Here is a 15,279-nt window from a genome sequence, read left to right as displayed (position 1 = left end):
TTAGTTGATCTTTAAAGGTTTGATAAAATTCACTTGTAAATCCATCTAGTCCCAGTGCTTTTCTCTTAGGAAGCTTATTTAGGGCCTGTTCAATTTCTTCTTCAAAAATAGGTCTATTTAGATATTCTACTCATTCTTCTGCTAATTGAGGCAATTTATATTTTTGTAAATATTCTTCCATTTCACTTAAATTGTTAGATTTATTGGCATGTAATTGGGCAAAATAACTCCTTACAATTGTTTTAAGTTCAGTTTAGTTGTATATTCACTCTTTTCATCTTTAATACTAGTGATTTGGTTTTCTTCTCCTTTTGAATCAAATTGACCAATTGTTTATTTACTGTGTTTTTTTTTCACAAAACCAACACCTAGTTTTATTTACTAATTGTATGGTTTTTTTTACTCTCAGTTTTATTTAACTCACCATTAATTTTTAGGATTTCCAATTCAATATTTAATTTTATGTTTTTTTTAAATTGCATCCCAAATTAATTAGTCTATTCTTTCTCTATTTGTTGATATAGGCATTTAAGATATATTTTCCTCTAATCACTGCTTTTACTCTATCCAGAGAATCATGTCTGGTCAGCACTTCTTGGCCTGGCTTCCAAAAACAACAGAGGTCCTTCAATTGTTCCTCATTCAGCATCTGGTATTCTTCAGACGGGGGAAAATCCTGGAAAGAAAAACACCAAAACCTGGAATGAAAAAAGAGGCACAAAACTCCACTGAAGAGAACTCCTTAAAAAGCCAATTAACCAAATAGAAATATATATATATGTGTACATATATGTGTGTGTGTGTGTGTGTGTGTATACATAAAATGTGTGTGTGTATATATATGTATACATATTATATATATGTAATATACATAATATGTGTGTGTATATATATGTATACATATTATACATATGTATACATATATATAATATGTATATATATATATATATATATATATATACATACATACATACATACATTCAATGAAAACAAGATTTTTTTTTTAAATTGGCCAAATGGAAAAAAAATGTACTGAATTTGCTGAAAAAATAGGTCCTTAAAAAATAGAATTGGTTATATGGAAGAGGCAGCACAGGAGCTCAGTGGAGAAAATAATTCCAAAAAAAAATTAGGATTGGGCACGTGGAAGGTAATACCACCATGAAACATCAAGAAACAATAAAACACAACCAGGGTAATGAAAAAATAGGAAAATAATGTGAAATATCTCATCTGAAAAACAACTGACTTTTAAAATAGAGGAAAGAAAACTTAAGCTTTATTGTACTGCATTAAAGACATGATTAAAAGAAGAGCCTAGACATTATATTTCTAGAACCTATCAAGGAAAATTACCTTGATATCCGAGAGCCAGAGGTAAAATAGAAATTGAAAGAATCCACATTCACCTCCTCAAAGATATCACAAATGAAAATTTCAAAGATTGTTATAGCCAAATTCTAGAGGTACCAGGTCAAGAGAAAATATTGGAAGCAGCCAGAAAAAAAGGCAATTCAAATAATGTGGAGCCTCAGTTGGGATCACATCAGATTTAGCAGCTTCTACATTGAAGACTCAAAGGGGTTGGGATATGATATTCTAGAGGGCAAATGAGTTAGGATTGCAGGGAAGAATCACCTATCCAGCATAACTTCGGGGGAAATGGAATTTAACGAAATAGAGGACTTTCAAACATTCCTGGTCAAAAGACCAGAGTTGAATTAAAAAATTGATTTTCAAATATGATATGAGAGAAGCTTAAAAGGTAAATATGGAAGAAGAATCATAAGGAATTCAATTAAGGTTAAACTGTTCACATTCCAACATGGGAAAATGATACTTGTTACTCTGAACTTTATCATTCTTGATGAAGGGAAAGAAGTGTGAAAAATTTAAAGAAGTCTCTTTGTAATCAAGGCATCATTTCTCAAATAAACAATGAACTGGATCACATTTGTAAGAAGACAAATTGTTCCCCAATTGGTAAAAGGATAAAGATATGAACAGGCAGTCAGATTGGCTAATATTATAAAAAATAAAGGAAAATGAAAATGTTGTAGGGGATCTGAGAAAATTGTCACACTGAAGCAATTTTGGTACAGTTTTCAATGAATTCAAATATTCTAGAGAGAAATTTGTTACAGGGTTTTTTTTCCATTTCTCATTGCACAATAGTATTCCATCGAAGTCATACACCACAACTTGTCTAATCATTTGCTAGTTGATGAGCATCACCTCAATTTCCAATTCTTTGCCACCACAAAAAGGGCTGATATAAATATTATTGTACATAAAAGACCATTTCCTTTTTTTGGTTTCATTTTGTTTTTTCTCTATTTGGGATACTAACTTAGTACTAGTATAACTGGATGAAAGGGTATGCACAGTTTGGAAGACTTACATAAACTGTTGCAAAATGAAATGAGCAGAACTGCAACAGCACTGCAGTATTGCAAGATGATCAACTATGAATGACTTAGCTATTCTCAGCAATACAATGATCCAAGACAATTCCTAAGCACTTAGGATGAGAAATGCTATTCACCTAAAAGAAAGAACTAAAGGAATCTGAATGTAGATCAAAGCATACTTCTTTAAACTTTATTTTTCTTCCAGGTTTTTGTTTTTTATCTGGGTTATTTTATTCACATTTCTAATATGGAAATATGATTTGCATGTTTGCTTGCCTTCTTGTTATTGAAGAGTGAATGAAGGGAGAGAGGGAATTTGAAAGTCAAATTTTTTAAAAAGGAGTGCAAAAAAAATTTTTACATGTAAATGGAATAAAACATTAAAATAAAAAATCAAACGATTGAGAATTTCAAAGCTACATATTTTAAAATATCATAGAAGGTAGGCTTCTGAAAACCTTTTCACACATATATATTTATCTAGTCTTGTTGCTTTTCTCAAAAAAGAATTTTACTCCAATTAATTTTCAACTGCAATTCCAATTAATTCTAATTCCCTCCTAAGTAGGATTAGAGATAAGCGATCTATAAAACGCCTATACTTTGAGACATGGTCCACATGTGTGTTTATCTTCAATTAAATAATAAACATAAGCAAAATTGGAGCTCCTTTTCAGTTAACACAATATAGTCCAAAGTTTCTTTCCCCTTAGATAACTGATTGAAGTAAAACCCTTTTCCTCAATGCAAAATAGAAATTCTAAAACTGGCTAATGGGAAAATAAAAACAAAAACTATTAAGCAATAATGGAAAAAGAAATTGCATTCCAAATAACTATAAAATGTATAAAATATCTTGGAATCAAGCTACCAAACTGCACAAAAGACCCATATACATTCAAATTACAAAATGTCCCTTAAAGAAATAAATAACAATGTAAATAGATGGAAGAATATTAAATGCTCATGGATAGACCCTGTTAGTATAATAAAATGACAATGTATCAAAATTAGTATACCCTTTTGATGCAATCAACTGACCAAAAGAATACATTATAGATCTTGATAAAATAGTAACAAAATTCATTTGGAAAAGCAAAAGATCAAGAATATCAATGGAAATTATTACAAGAAGTAGAGAAGAAAGAATAGCATGTCCTCACCTCAAATAAAGCAACGGTTATCAAATAACTTTATGTTGTTGACAAAAGAGAGAAAATACTGGAACAGACTACACAAGGGAGAATCAGAAAAAATGGAACTTAGTGTTTGGAAAAACCAGTATTTGATAGAGGGGAAAATATCAGGTATGTAAGAAGAAGATCATGATTTGATCAATGAAAAAAACAACTGCAAAGAATGGTAAACAGAGTAGATTTCTATCAATTGAACAAACGCTTATCAAATTGGAGTACATGACCATAACAGAATATTACTGTACAATAAGAAACTTTTTGTATAAGAAGTATACATAATAATAATAGTGGTTATTATAATTATTATTATCTAAACTAACATTTATATAGGAAAGTAAGGACTTGTTCTCCTAAATAAATCATGGGATATTAATATAATACAATATTATTGTTGCACAAGAATTGATGAAATGGACAGGTTTGGAGAAAACTGGGAAGACATCAATGAGCTGCTGCAAAGAGGAGTAGCAGTGGGAGAACAATTTATACTATCACAACACCAGTATAAAGAAAAATGATTTTGAAAGATTTTAGAATTCAAGTAAATACCACATGAATCCAGAGAACTGAAGATGAAACATACCTCTCATCTCAGGCAGGGAAGTGATGAACTTAAAATAAAGAGAAAGGATATGCATTTTGGCAAGGTCCAGGTAAGAATTTTTTTCCCCCCGAAAATTCCTTTATAAACCTTTGAAAGTGAAGTACTCAGTGGTCTCATGGTGTGATGAGCTGGGGGAAAAGGAGGAAAATTCTTATGTGATACCATAAATGAGATGCTAAAAGAAACCACTGACAAGTGTTATCACAGGAGAGAGGTGAATGATATCATGGAAGTGGAGCTAACAACGTCATGGCATACAACAAGTCATTTCAGGAGAGAGCAGAGGGGGAATTTTTTCCAAACTGTGTCATTTAAGGGGGAAGGCTAAATTTGAATAAATGAGAATTTGAATAATAACATTCTCCCCAACAGTGAGAAGAGAGAGAAGAGACAAGGACACACTCCCTTGGGGTAGTACAGAGTGACAAGACAGAAGGAATTAAAGGTTGATTTGGGGACAGTTGGAACATTCTTGGTGCATTTTTAAAAGATACAGTTATATGAAGTTGAGCAAAAGTAGAATTTCCCTAGGGAAAGAAAATCTTACATTGTCCTATAAAATTTCAAGCCTATCTATACCCTATTATGGTAACACAAAACTTCTAAAGGTACAGCTATAAAATAATCATCTTTCTTCCAAATAATTGAGAAAAGCTAATCAATTCTTAGCTATTTTGTTTTGGGGAAAGACAAGAAAGGTAGCAAGTAGTTGTGCAGATATTATAGCAGTCAGCAATCAGTAGTTTGGTTTAACTGTAACAGGAAAGCTGACTACTCTGTCTTAGGTGATCCTACCACATTTTTTTTTTCCATTTCTTGCCTTCAGGCAGCCCAGTGAGTCTGGCTTTCCAGAGTTTTCCTCTGGCCTGGATGGGCCCCTGGTATATGCAGTACAAAATTAAATAGTAGAAAGGAGACTCCCCTTTAAGGAAAGGCATACCACACGCTAACTCTATTCCCCCTAACACCACTAATTAATTCATTTTTAGCGCAGTGAATTCATGATGGTCTAAATTTCTCTAGTCTAATTTTTTTTTGTAATTTAAGAGAGTTATTGTACTTTTTATCCATAAAAGGATTCTGCTTCTTGTCAAACCAGCTCTCTCTTAGAAACTAACCCCCCATTTCTTCTTCCACACCATTTAGAAAGAGAGATTCTATTATATTCTTTTTGTAGTTTATCATAACCTCCCTCCCAACATCCTTTGAGCAAATTAAATAAATTTAGACCAATACTCTTTTGGCTTCACCATAACTTTACCTTATTGTTGTACCACAATCCAGACCAATTGACCTAGCTGTCTGGAGTCAGATGGCTTGGGTTCAAATTCTACCTTTCACGCTTTGGCACTGTGATCTACAAAGAATCATTTAAATTCCCTTACCTTCAGTTTTCTCTTTGTGAGTGATTAGACTAGGTGCCCCCAGAGGTGTTTTTCAGCTCCAGAACTGGACCAGCCATTTAATGCTATTACCTCATGGCTTGTAACAAGCATGTGAACATCACTGGACAAACATAAATTTTAAAGAAACAGAAATAAGCTTTAGAATAGATTGCTCTAGGCAAGGGGGAAAGGAGAGATAATATGACTAATGCGAAAATATGTTTTACATGATTGTACATGTTACAAAGGAGGGAGAGATAAAAAATTGGAACTCAAAATCTTTTTTATTGTGCTGTGTTATGGAAATGCTTGTTATGTTCTGTGAATTGAATGTGAAATATATTTTTTAAAAACAACCAATTCAGCTCAAATACCAGTGAGGAGGCTCTACATGGTCAGTCATCAGGATAAAAAAAAAATCACACAAGACTGAAGTTCCTGTCCTAGAGCTAGAGGATTTGTGTTGGTTTTCACACCAAGGGAGAAAGGAGTTTGCTTGTCCTCTTCCCTTCATTCTTGTTGTTTGTCTTCATTCTCAAGGAGGACCATGGCATCAGGAAGGTGATGTCATGACTTGCAAGTCAATTGGATTAAAGTGATGGAGGGCTGTCCAAAGTCACCAGTGACTCACTTTCTTCTCCAGAGCCACCTGGGTCCAGTGGCAAGAAATAAATCAGGATGAGTAAAGATATCCCCCGCATCCCTTCAATACAAGAAAAAATAGCTGCCACCTCCTTGGGGTTAGTCCTCTCCTTGATCTGCAGAGAAGGATCCTCCAGAACTGGTTCTAAAACCCTGGAGAACATTATATGACACTAAAAATATGCCACATTGATGATGCAAAAGACAGGGTCTGTCCTTCCCCATCACTCCAATTATTCTCAATACCAAGAAAATGTTTATTAGGCTTTTTTCTGTCACCGATATTTTTTGAGGCAGTCCACTCCAATTTCTGATTAAGGAAGCACCCTAAGTCTCTTATCCTTGATGTTGAATTAAATATGCTCATGGGTACTTTCCCCTCTACATCTCTACCCCTATCCGTTGGCTCTTGTGTTTCCTTCTGGTGCCTTTGCTTATTTTTAAAATTGGAATCCACCTGTTATTTACCTCTACTGCCAATCATATTCTCTCATATCTCTCTTCCAGCTAGAGTAAATGAAACATGAAATGGACAGGAGGTGGAAAGAAAGCTTCCATTGTATCACTAGGTATATGCTGTTTCTAATATAGGTCCATCATTTAGGGTGAGACAGTGACATAGCCACCCCAAGAAACTGACCTCCCCCACTTCTTCTACAGCATTTAGAAAGAGAGTTTCTGCTATATTCTCTTTGTAGTTTATAATAACCTCCTCCTCAACTTACTTTGAACACGTTATGCCCTTATGGGGCATGAGTTCATCTTCTACATTGTCAGAGCATTTTGGACTGAACTTCCAAATGAAGACACCATTCTCCTTACTCAGAGCTTCCAAGTCTGCCATCACTATGTCCTCAGGAAATAAAGTATCTTTCCCTGTTCTTATTTACTTTCTTTTTTCTTTTCTACTAAGCAGGAAAGGAGGTGGGTCAGTGCTCTTATTCCATGGGGTAGAAAGGGTAAAGATGGGAAAGTAAGCGTAGGGGTTTTGAGGTCCATTAGGACCTTTCCAAAAAAGCAAATTATTTTCACATCAGCCATTAGGATTGTGAAATCTTGTATAATGCATAGAATCTGAACTATGTCAATTTTGTATGTTTTTTTTTCCATCACTGGCGCAGGACTTGTATTTTTCAGTTGTGGCTTGATAATCTTTAGAAAAAAAGTAAAAATTCCATACATTACATAGAACATAGTTAAATTTTACAAGTAGGTCCTTCCCCTTTTTTCATTCTCACTGGGATATAGACCTAGCACTGGTATTGTTGGATTAAAGGGTATCCTTATGTTGTGGCCAAGAAATGGAAATTGAGGTGATGGGTATGAATTGGGGAATGGCTAAATAAGCTGTAATATATGATTATGATGGAATATTATTGTGCTATAAGAAATAAGCAAGATGATTTCAAGAAAACCTGAAAAACTTACTTGAACTGATGCAAAGTGAGCAGAACCAAAAGAAAGTTGTACACAATAACAGCAATATTGTGTGATGATCAACTATGATGGACTTAGCTCTTCTCAGCAACACAATGATCCAAGATATTTCCAAAAGACTCAAGATGAATAATAGTATCCCACTCCAGAGAAAGAACTATGGAGTCTGGATGTATATTAAAGCATATTATTTTCTGTAATTTGCTATTTTTTCTTTGTCCTGGTTTTTCCCTTTTCTGATTCATCTTTCATAATATGACTAATGTGAAAATATATTTAACATGATTACACATGTTACAAAGGAGGGGGGGAGAAAAATTTGGACTCAATCTTATAAAAATGAATGTTGAAAACAATCTTTACATGTAATTGGAAAAAATTAAGTAGTATTAAGTGCAAAAATAATAATAATAAATTTTTTAAGCTCATCAATGTTTGTCATTTCCAGGACATCTACATCCATAAACAGACATTTTGAATACTGATTTGGTGACCAGAAATGGAATTTGGTAAACAAGACACCAAGCACAGTTCTTTTTATTAAGTTTAGATGAGCTGAATCCTCACTTTCCAAGATGATTACTGGATCAAAAATCTTTTGTAAACATTTCTGCTCTGGTTCCACTGGAGTCAACATTGCGGGGGAGGCAGTTTATAATTGCTGTTGAGGGCAAAAAGCTCAGGTGTCAGGGTGAGAGGGCACCTGAGAAGAGTAACTAGAATTTCCGTACTTTTAAAAATAAATTTAAATCCTTTTTAATAAGTCATTCTAGCAGTGTTTACCTATTTGTTTTAATACTTTTGGGATTGTACTGGTCAGCCAGTCCCTAGAACTTCCTCATGCATACTCAGTTCCTTTCATACTTCGAGGCCTAAAAATATTCTGAGGGTGATTAATGAAATTACTTACATCGGCTAAAGCTATAAACACTTTTTTTTATACTTGATTACAAGTTGTGATGGGACATTCTTAGTCTCTTGTAAAGGCATTTTTAATCTGTGCATAACACATGTGATATTGCTCATATGAATACTGAGAAGATTAAATGGATCTCTATCATTTTCTCATTATTTATTTACAATTAATTGATTATGCCCTATAACTGAGTACTTAGTTATGGTTCTATGTCTCTCAACTTAGTTCAGAATTCAGCTGACCTGTAAGGGGTTAAGGTTTGAAATCCAGTTCTCTTGCTAATCAGTGTGTATTCTTGTCTGAAGGAATTCTGCTAACCCTGAGGGAATATGGTTTGCCATAAGGGAATTGGGCCTAATATCTTTACACCACCAAACTATCCTTCAGGGCTATCTGGTTTGCTATCAGAGAAGTCTAGACCACATCTTCTAACATGAAAGTAGACTCAAAATGACCACTTCTTAGTCATAAATGGGAAAGAAGGAGGGTTGGTGTTAGGCCCCACTCCAAATTTCCAAACAATCATGTTGTTCCCCACACTTCACCTATGTAAAAAACTCATGTTGACCTCAAGCCCTTGATGTCACCTATCCTGTTCTGTTCTTTGTTCTGTACTAGCCAGATCTATACAAGGAGAGCTGTTTTTTGCTTGGGATCTTTGGCTGTAGACTGAGGCAGTTTTGACCCATCTTGTTCTCAGGTTTCCAACCTTGAAGATAGAATATATGCTTGCTTAGAGAAAGGTGCCTTAATTTACCTTTTTGTTAAATTTAATTCATAACAATACTCAATAATTTATTATACCTCATATGGATATGTTAAAATGTTGAAGTATTTACTCATTATGTACATAACATGGAAATCAGAAATACAACAAAGCTCAGCAATATGGGAGAGCCAAATTCAAAAAGGAACAGAAGGTTAAATCAGCAACAAGTATTTATTTATTGAGCATAGTAAACTATGTGCCAAGCACAGCACTAAGTACTGGGGATATGAAGAAAGGCAAAAAATTGTACCTCTTTTTAAGGAGGTCACTCTTATTCAAAGAGACAACATTGAAATAATAATGCACTATCTATTTATCTACATCTGTGTGTGTATGTATATGTATATATGCAGCATAAAGGTGGAATTAAAGAGGTGGGGAAAGTAGAAGGTGGGGAGTATTTTAGGTAAGATTTAAGGAGGTCAAGGGGGCCAGGAGGCAGGGATGAGGAGGAGAAGAATTCCAGCCAGTGAAAATACACAATAGAGAGATGGAATCTGTTGTGAAAGGAACAGCAAGGAGATCAGTGTCATTGGATTGATGAGCATGTGGAAAGCACTAAGGTAGAATAACACAGGAAGGAGCCATGCTACAAAAGGATTTAAAAGCCAAATCAGAACTTATGTTTTATTCTGGATTCACCAGAACTTGGGGAAAACTGTCAGATCTATGTTTTTGGAAGGTGATATTAATAGCTGAGTTTCCTGTGAACTGGAGTGAAGAGAGTACTAAGGCTGGGAGAACAACCATCAAGCTAGCATAATAGTCCAGGTATGAGTTGGTAAAGGCCTACCTCAGGGTGGTTGCAGTACCTTGAGGAGAGAAGGTAGAGTACAGTAGAATTCTGATACAAGTAGAATGGACAATACATAACTACCAATTGATTATGGGGTAGAGGTGGGACTGAGAGTGAGGCATTAAGAATGATAGCTAGGTACTGGAAAAGTTGCTTTCTCCTGGGACAGAAGAAAAAACACCACAAGCCATAAATAGAACTTCACTATACCTGTTCCTGGATATAGGCATCTTTTACTTTGTGCATCATGAGCTCAGTCCACTTCTTGCCTCACTGACACTTCCCTCCTGGCAGGGGAAGTTTTTTATCAGGTCTCACATTCCTTTTCCTCACTGTGTCTCTTGCACAGTAATACACAGCTGTGTCCTCAGTCTCAAGGGAAGTCATTTGTAGATATAACATGCTGTTGCCATTATCTCTGGAGATGGTGAATCGGCCTTTCACAGAGTCTGCATAGTATGTACTACTACTAATGCTTGCAACCCATTCCAGTCCCTTTCCTGAAGCCTGGCAGACCCAGTGCATTACGTAGCTGCTGAAAGTAAATCCAGAACCTTTGCAGGAGAGACTCAGAGATCCCCCAGGCTGTATCACATCTCCCCCAGACTCCACCAGCTCCACATCACACTGGACACCTGCAACACAGAGACATTACATTAAAGTCAATAGTCACATGAAGTCACCACTTCACATTGTCCCTTCCTCTCCATAAAACTACCTTGGAAAATGATCAGAAGGAAAATCCAGTTCAGCCTAAATTTCATGGTGAGTTTCCACGTTAGTCCTCTGCAGGGAAGGGCACAGAGCACTTGAGTTTGTCTCCCACAGGAGGTACAGGTACAGGTTTGGGGCTGCTTTTCATCCCAGTAGGGTGGGACCCAATTTGCATGTCTTGCTCTATTCAAAAAGAGGAAGAACACCTTCTTCCTCCCAGGGAGATGTTCCTTTCCTGAACTTCGGATAGTTCTCTTAGAACTAATGCCAAAGGACTGGGGAATGTTGTTGACACTGAGACTCTTAGAACTGATGGTTTTGACTCAGTGTCAATGACCCCACATTACTTAAATAACTCTGAACAGTTGGATGATATGCTCTAGGCTTTTCTGTGCTCTTAATATGTTTCTAATTGATCTTAGGCCCATTTCTGTATGTCAGACGTCCTCAAACATCTTCCATTTCCAACGAACAACAGACTGAATCTTTTTTGAGAATCAGTTTCTTCTCAGGGTCTCTTTTCCTGATCCTTGGTACTCTATTGCTTCCAACTCAACTTTTCATCTCCTTTTACCTAGGATTACATTTCACCTAAATTATTTACCGACAGTTTCAGTTACACCCACTCATTGCCTTGATAGGAATACCTCATATGCCTTTTTTAAATCTTCCAGGTGGAGAAACTGAGTTATGAAACTCACTGTTCACAAAAAGAGATTTGCAAGTCTCTTCCAACAACACCTTGTTCCTCAATCAGACATAGCGTATTTAATGGGAGACAGAAACTGTTATCCTTTGTGATTATGCAGCAAGTATGGATAAGATTTCCATGAGATGATCCTTATATTTCAAGTTCCTTTTTCATCACCCAGAAGATCTAGCTCTGCTGCCACCTGCTGAATATTTTATTGTATACTCAGAAATATGTTTCCATTCTGACTTTCACATTCTTTTTTAAAAGAAGGGATATTTATAATGTCAGGGGCCTTATCCTTTTAGAGTTCTATATCTAGAATCGTTCCAATGTCATCTTTTTTTTTTCTCAAGGACTCAACTCAGGGGAAAAAAAAACAAGTAAAAAGCCAACAATCCCTCTCTTAATCACCATTATAGCTATGGAGTCTTCATCATAAAGCAAGGACTCTGGCATGTTTACTTGGTTTCTTTCTCCTGTTATTGTTATTACATTTTGAGTTGTTCCTTCTTACTCTGTTGTTTACCAAATTAAGGATAATTTATAATACAATACAGCTCTGAACAGAGCTCAATGAGTATAGAAGAGAAAACCATAGATTGGTACTCTTCAAGTGCTGACTCCATAACTCATTTTTTCAGACTTGCTGTTATAAGTGTCTTAGATTTTTAAACTTTTCCCATTTCAGACATAAAATGATCACCCCATGTGTCCTATTCACATATAGTAAAGGTTGCAAAACTTGGGAGTGTCTAATTCATTCTTTGTAAAGCAAATTTAAATAAAGCTTAACATTTTTAACTCCCTTAGTTAATATGAACACTTTTGATCAACCTGAGAGTATTTAGGGTGCTTGCTCACATGAGGAAGGCAACTGATGCCATGGAAACAAAGGCTAGATTAGCCAAGCTCCTTGCCTTGATATATTAAAAAGGGAAACAATCTAGCAGGCTCTATTTTAAATAGAATGAGAATCAACTCTGCTGTCAGAAGTTGAGCTAAGGAGAAAACCAGCCCCAGGGAATCCAACAGTAAGAACTGGCCAGCAAGGATACTGTTTCGAGAAAAAGTAACATTTTCAGTATTATAAATACCCAGATTAACTACAAAAGACGTGTAAAAGAAGACACTATCTGCATAAAGAGAAAGAACTGATAAGTAGATTATAGAATGATTTTACAAATATAAATATTTGTGTCTAATAGGGTGGGAGGGAATAAAAAAAGTTATTTACATGATAACTTTTTAAAAGTTTATTTAAACTTATTTAAAGGGAATAGCATGCTGTGCATAATATATTTTCAGTTTCAGATGCAATCACTTTTTATCATACTATATTATGGAGATGGTTCCTGTATTCCATAAATTAAAAAGGAAATATATTTTAAAACATTTTTAAAGAGCACTACGGAAATTTCACAATAAGAGAAAGGAAGCCAGGGTGCTGAAGTGGCGGAGACATGAGTTGGCCTGGCCACATGTGTTCCTTATGTGTATCTTTTAACTAGCATACCATGCATCGGCCCACTCTTCCCATTGATTCTGTGTGTATTTGTGGGAAAGTGTGCTTCATATTTGTAGTTGAAAGGTTCACACTCTAATTGTTTTCTTTGCTTTGAACTAGTTGTGTCAAGTGGTTTGAGTCCTTGAGTGTGGAGTCACAAATACCTGGGGTCATTGACATTTTGATCATCCAACCTGTAAACATGATGTAGAGGAGTAGACCAACAGGGGAATGTTACATTAGAAACCACACCTTCTGGGGACATTTTTTTTAATTTCCTTTAATAGAATATGAGAAATTTGTATCAAAATCTGATCATATATTCTTAGTCATGTGACTAACAAACTGGAGAAATCTCTTTCCTCTCCAATCCTCACAACCTCTCAAATGTTTCCAAAATAACAGTAATGCATGAGAGAAAAAGCAGTTTCAGCTAGCAACACCACCTAAGCACCAAGAATTCTAACAAGGCAGCAAGCTGATGAATTAACAGCAGAGAAGGCTTATTATCCTTAAACATGAACATGCTCACTCAAAATTCCCTCTCATACCAGCTCCTAAACCCTTGACTGGTGGCACAACTTACCATGGCTCACAAGAGAACTAAATTCTTCCCAATCCATACTGTGTAGCAGAGGTGGAGGTATAGAAAATCAGATTTTTGCTTTCCTTACAGTGGCAGTATGGCAGCATGCTGTGCTGCAGCAGGTCTTAGCTAGAAAAACTAAGAAACAGAAGGAACCGCAGGAGGAAGTCAGAATGTGTACAACTCCAACAGATCTGAAGGAAAAGGTCCTGGAATCCACCTGAAGCCATTTTTTACTTTCAGAAATCACATGGGCAGAGACTGAAGGCAGTGAAATGTGAATCCACCTACGACAGAAAGAGGCCAACACAGATTTCAGGTCCAGACATCAGGGAATCTAACATCAAAGTGGAAGGAGTCAGAAGGGATGGGACAGGTGTATATAATGAAAAAAGATTGACATTTCCAAAGGTCTCAAGAAGAAGAAAATTCAGTTAGAGACCTTGAAGATAATTAAATAAACAGATAAGGAAGATATTAATAACTTAAGAAAAGAGCCCCTTGAACACCTAAACAATTCCAACAACGAATAAATACTGCAATACAAAGAAAAATTAATCTATACATGACCAAATAGAAGGTTCTATGGATTCCCAAGGTCTCTTAGGAGGTGACAGCATGGAGTCACAGCAGAATGTTTCCTAATGGTGCAAGAAATAGTGCCAGAAAAAAATGTGAGTTGTGAAAATTGGGGGCAGCTAGGAGGCACAATGGATAGACCACTGCCCTGGAGTCAGGAGGAACTAAATTCAAATCAGGCCTTAGACACCTGACATTGACAAGCAGTGTGTCCCTGGGTAAGTCACTTAACTCCATTGTAGAAAGAGAGAGAGAGAGAGAGAGAGAGAAGAGAGAGAGAGAGAGAGAGAGAGAGAGAGAGAGAAGAGAGAGAGAGAGAGAGAGAGAGAGTTGTAAAAGTTGAATTTATCTCCTGCATAACATACATAATCGACAGCATAGAAAAAATTAAATAAATGCTGGAAAATCTCACCAAAGATAAAAACAAAGAATAAGTGATTGGAATTATAAGTATACAAAAGACAGGAATAGTCTGGAAGGAGAAGAGTAAAAGCAGTAACATTTAAAATTACAAAAGATTACAAAAAAGACAACCTAAGGATTATAGGTCGCGTGGAAAAACATGGCAAGTCCAAAAACTTAAAAATCAAGACATGGAGTCAAGATGTCAGAGTAAAAGCAGGGACTCACTTGAATTCTCTCCCCTAATCCCTCCAAATACCTTTAAATAATGATTTTAAACAAATTCTAGACCAGTAGAAACCACCAAAAGACAGGGTGAAACAATTTGCAGCCCAAGAAAACTGAGAAGGTCAGGAAGCGAGGTCTGGGCACCAGGGTGAAAGATGAGCACAGTCCAGTGCAGGCCATACCAGTGCAGACCAGGCCTCAGCAAACTAGTAGCAGGCCTCAGGGCAGCTGAATCAGTGGCAGCAGTGGTGGTTTGCAGACCTCTTAGCGCACAGATGCCAATGCTGGTATTTAGAACAATTCCAGTGCATACTACTGGATAATTTAGGTCAGCAGGAAAGTCTGTAGCACCCAGGTAAAAGTGGAGCATACTCCAATGCAGGCCATGCCAGCACAGCCCCACCCACAACAAAGCA

The 15,279-nt window shown here is 36.0% G+C and overlaps 1 pseudogene; it reads right to left on the bottom strand.

The window, feature by feature from the left end:
* Nucleotides 1–10,426: 10,426 nt before the first annotated feature.
* Nucleotides 10,427–13,691, bottom strand: LOC110204217 (immunoglobulin heavy variable 3-21 pseudogene; annotated as a pseudogene).
* Between the last annotated feature and the right edge of the window lie 1,588 nt (nt 13,692–15,279).

This window comes from Phascolarctos cinereus, unplaced genomic scaffold (genome assembly GCF_003287225.1).
Source record: "Phascolarctos cinereus isolate Bilbo 61053 unplaced genomic scaffold, phaCin_HiC Scaffold_140;HRSCAF=709, whole genome shotgun sequence".
In the NCBI taxonomy this organism is placed as follows: Eukaryota; Metazoa; Chordata; class Mammalia; order Diprotodontia; family Phascolarctidae; genus Phascolarctos; species Phascolarctos cinereus.
This window is presented reverse-complemented; position numbering and strand designations above follow the sequence as displayed.